General features: G+C 50.4%; 2 pseudogenes across 1 annotated transcript; both read right to left on the bottom strand.

The window, feature by feature from the left end:
* LOC104999468 lies at positions 1–1317 on the bottom strand (annotated as a pseudogene). The gene is made up of 3 exons (XR_826594.1): positions 1217–1317; positions 683–825; positions 1–595 (listed from the first exon to the last, which is right to left on the bottom strand). The product of XR_826594.1 is annotated as a T-cell receptor beta chain V region PHDS203-like (transcript).
* A 1922-nt stretch (positions 1318–3239) lies between these two features.
* On the bottom strand, positions 3240–3878 carry LOC104999467 (annotated as a pseudogene).
* Positions 3879–4758: the final 880 nt, after the last annotated feature.

Raw genomic sequence — 4758 nt, 5'->3', positions numbered from 1 at the left:
ATATCTGATTTACTAATATTCTTCCCTTCTGGAGGTCTTAAGCTGATGAGGAAGAGTCAGAACTAGTCACAACTGGATGCAGTCCGAACTGCATCCAGGGAGGATGCAAAGCAAAGACAGAGACTGATGGTGGACATGTGTCTGCGAGTCCCTGGGATCAGATCCAGGCCTGTCCAGGTCACACATCCAGGGTTACAGTGCTGGCACATGGTCCCCAGGGCATTAGGTTACCAGTGCTAGGATCCTGCATGGGGGCCCCTTGTCTTTTTCAACAGAGAGCAGGTGACCCTGCAGCGCTGTGGAGTAACTGCTGGCACAGAGTACACAACTGTCTGGGAGCAGTTGGCAGACTCCAGCGTGAGAGGAAATTTCTCTGTGTTTGATCTAGAGACGCTGTACCCGTCCGGCATGTCTCCTGGATCGCTAGTGTGCACACCAGCTGAGTAATGGATCAGCCTCAGCTCGTGTCCCAGGTCTTGTCGGTACCAGTACATGCGGTCATGACCCAGATCCTGAGTACATTTCAGTGTCCCGCTCTGTCCTCTCCTCACGACCTGGAATCTGGGGTCCTGAGTGACACCAGCATGGACCACCCCTGTGGAGAAGGAAGACCCATGCAGCAGTCACAGTGGACAGGCTTAGTGCTGGCACTCTGAAGGGGACCATGCCCCCCAGGACTCACCTGCCTGCAGGAGACAGAAGACCACACAGCCCAGGAGGCAGGGGCTTATGGCGGGGGAGCGGCAGGTGGCGGGCCCTCTGGTCTGAGTGTGGGTGAGAGGGGAGAGGGGCTCTCCAGGGAGTCCTTCTGAGATGTCACTGTCCCTGTCAGACCCCAGAGCCACCTGTCACTCAGGGGCCACGCGCCTTCCACCAGAGGCTCAAATCAGAAATGAACCTGAGTGAAGAGTTCACAACATGGAGACCCATCTGGCTTAATGGGCATCAGCCTCACAAGTTGTTGTAACCTTTCTATAAACAGTGTGCAATTTTATCTATACTTTATTCCGAAGTTAATCTTCATAAATGTGTATATTACTTTAATTTATCTACATATTTCTATAGCTCTGCATCTTTGGAAATTCCCTCTAGCTTCCTGCTCTCCTTTATGATAATGTGTCCCAATAGGACTTCAAGGCCCATTTCTGCTTTAATTGATCACAGCCCTGAGACTGTCCCTCCACCTACCATGTTTCTCTAAGTTTCTGCTCCCAACCTCATTGAAGGCTCATCAACATTTGAGGAATTGTTTGGATCTGTTCTTATCAACTCACTGACAGACAGTCCACCTGCCAAAGGCAGGTACAGCTCCTTCATGTTCACAGGAGCCCCTGCTTCCCATGTCGGGAGAGGCCTCAGGCCTGTGACCCTCCTTTCTGGGTGGAGAGAAGCTGGTTGCCCAGCACAGGATGACGGATTGGCACTGCTGCTGGCTGGGGGCGGGGCTCCTGGGGTGAGTGGTGTAGAGTGCTGACCCTCCTGCTTCCCTGATTGGAGCATTTGCCTATGATGTCACTGCTGTGTCTATCAGGCTGCCCTTGTCCACTGGACCCCTTACCAATACGCAGGGCTGGCTCCCCTATGCCCTTCCCTGTCCTGACAGCCCCTCAGCAAGCCTGGGTGTGAAGTGACTTGTCCCCTGGTCCCATACGCACACAACATGCCTTGTTCTCTTCTGCCTGACCCTGCCTGAATCTCATCACCAGCCACCAGGCCCTCACCAGCCACCCCAACCCCTTCACCTCTACTCCCATGCTGAGGCAGGATACAACCCCTATGTTCATCTTGAGGTTTCAAGAATGTTCCCAGTTCCCTGGGCAGTGAGGAGTCTGTGCTGGCTCCATGTGTCCCCAGACCACTCAGGGAACTCAGACCTGTTCCCAGATGCAGGCATGATATAGACAAGGGTCTCTTAAGCTGCCCTCCCCAGGGTGACTCACACCCTCCCAGCACACACTGCTTATCATGGAACAGTGCCTCCAAGTGGCCAAAGTCAAGGGTCTCATGGATTTGCAGCATTTGTTTAAAAGAAAGAAAGAAAGTTTAGTCACTCAGTCTTGTCCTACTCTTTGCAACCGCATGGACTGTAACCTCCCTGGCTCCGCTGTCCATAGGATTCTCCAGGCAAGTGTACTGGAGTGAGTTGCCATTTCCTTCACCAGAGGATCTTCCCGACCCAGGGATCGAACCCAGGTCTCCCTCATTGGAGGCAGATGCTTCACCACCTGAGCCACGAGGGAAGTCCTATCTGTTAAAGCAAGGGTACAAAAATTCTGGCACCCCGAACACACACACACACACACACACACACACACACACGCCTGTTCTACTGCCTTCCTCGCCTGGCTGACGGATTGATCTTCAAATCCACTCAGCCTCTGGAGGCAGAAGACTGTATGATCCGAACTTTTTACTAAGAAAGAAATAACTGCGGCACCACGACAATGACGGTCGTTAGCTAAGATGGAAATATATGATCATAAAATAAATACTCTGAGGATCTCAAGTGAATCTGCCTACAAGCATGTATTCCATAACTACTTCTGATTAATCAGATGCATATATTTCCAGATTTTGTATTTAAATTAAGAATGATCAAATTCTAGATAATACATTTCATAAAGAAGTTTTAGAAATATGAACTCAATTATTTCTGCACTTATAAAATCATGATATAATGGGGGCGATGCAGGATATATTTTGACTTTGAGAAGATTTTGATGAGCATTCCAGGTAGTCCCAACCTGGCCTAGGTTAGGTGAGCTGCTAAGGATGTCGGGAGGCGGGGGTGCATGTCGAGAACACACAAAGGCAATCTGTCCTCCTTCAGATGGGCTCACGTGAGTTTTGGAATGATAGGTGATGTTTCTCTTTGATGACTCCATACATCTTGCTGAAAACAGACCACATGGAGTGACCACTTTAAAAGCCTCCCTGTGACTTGGGAAGGGACCTGACCCAGATGAAGGAGGAGCAGTGTGGCTGTAGTAGAGAGGGCCAGGGAGCTGATGCAGGGAGGTGGGGAGAGGAATGTCCTGCCCGCCTGGGAAAGGTGGACAAGAGCCAGCCTAGACCAGGTGAGAACCAGACTGTGGGAGAACCTCCAGAAAGCCAGAAATGAGCTGCCTGAGGTGAGACAAGAGTGTCTAGATGTATCTAATTTATCCAACAACCTTCCCTCCTAGGTCTCAGGCTCATGTGATGACTAGGAGTCAGAGCTAGGGAAGCATTTTCCTGGTTCACATGGAGGCTGCAGAGGAAAGACAGAGATGGATGGTCCCACAAGGTCCCCAAGGCCGGGCAGTGAGGTTCGGGCCAGTCTCCACCGCATACCCAGGGTCAGACTGCAGGCACCTGGCTAACAAAGCCCTGAGGCTCCCGGTGCTAGGAGCCTGCACGTGGACTCCTGTCTTTTGCACAGAGGGGAGGTGACCCTGCATTGCCATGGAGTAACTGCTAGCGCAGAAGTACACAGATGTCTGGGAGCGGTTGGCAGACTCCAGCATTAGAGGGAAGTTCTCTGTGCTTGATCTGGAGACGCTGTAGCCATCGGGCACATCTCCTGGCTCGCTAGTGGACACACCAGCTGAGTAATGGATCAGCCTCAGCTTGTGTCCCAGGTCTTGTCGGTACCAGTACATGCAGTCATGACCCAGATCCTGAGTACATTTCAGTGTCATGCTCGGTCCTCTCCTCACGACCTGGAATCTGGGGTCTGAGAGACACCAGCATGGACCACCCCTGTGGAGAAGGAGGACTGAGGCTGCAGTCACAGAGGACAGGCTCAGTGCTGGCACCCCCGAAGGGGACCCTGCCCCCCAGGACTCACCTGCCTGCAGGAAACAAAAGACCACACAGCCCAGAAGGCCGAGGCTCATGGCGGGGGCAGGGCAAGCGGAGGGCCCTCTGGTCTGAGTGTGGATGAGAGGGGAGAGGGGCTCTCCAGGGAGTCCTTCTGAGATGTCACTGTCTCTGCCAGCCTCCAGAGCCAACCTGTCACTTGGGGACCACGCCCCTTCCCTTAGAGACTCAAATCAAAGATGAACCTCAGAGAGTCAATTCCTAGGCAAGTTGATAAGAAGTCCAGGGTCCCCCAGGAAGAGAAAGGAATCCAGAGTCCTGGAGAAGGCAAAAGGAGTCCAGGACTCTCAAGGAGAAAAGAACAAACATTTTTTCTACATTGCTTTGTTTAGTCAATATAGCAAGGTATCTTGCTCAAGGACATTGCTTGTTTCTCCTTTACAAGAATCTTCTGACTAATCTTGGTATCTTAAGATGTATATTATGGAAGTGGGTTTGGTGAGACCTTTCTATTGTCAGTTCTAATCTTGTTAATTTAAAATGTATGTTGTGAGTGGGGCTGATAAAATATATAAGACCTTGACTAGACTAGCAAGTGGGGATGCTCTCCCTCCCCTTCTGATGTCTATGAGAGAAGCTTTCCTTGTCCCTTTTTATACTTTAATAAAACTTGGCTACACTAAAGCTCTTGGGTGGTGAAGACTGGTCCCTGGTCCCAAAGGTAAGTCTTCTTCCGAGATCATGAATCCGACACCTTTCAGCATAAGCTATCAAACCTGCGTGAACAGTTCATAACAGGGAGACCTATCTAGCTCAATGGACGTAAGCCTTCCAAGTTGATGTAACCTTTTCGTAAAACTGGTTAAATTTTTGGTATGTTCTAGTCCAGACATAATTTTTCATTAATATATGTATTACGTTTATATATGTGCATATTTCTGTAGTTTTCACTCTTGC

The sequence above is a fragment of the Bison bison genome, unplaced genomic scaffold (assembly GCF_000754665.1).
Source record: "Bison bison bison isolate TAMUID 2011002044 unplaced genomic scaffold, Bison_UMD1.0 scf7180017864352, whole genome shotgun sequence".
In the NCBI taxonomy this organism is placed as follows: Eukaryota; Metazoa; Chordata; class Mammalia; order Artiodactyla; family Bovidae; genus Bison; species Bison bison.
The sequence above is the reverse complement of the archived record's forward strand: the minus strand, read 5'-3'. Positions and strand labels throughout refer to the sequence as shown.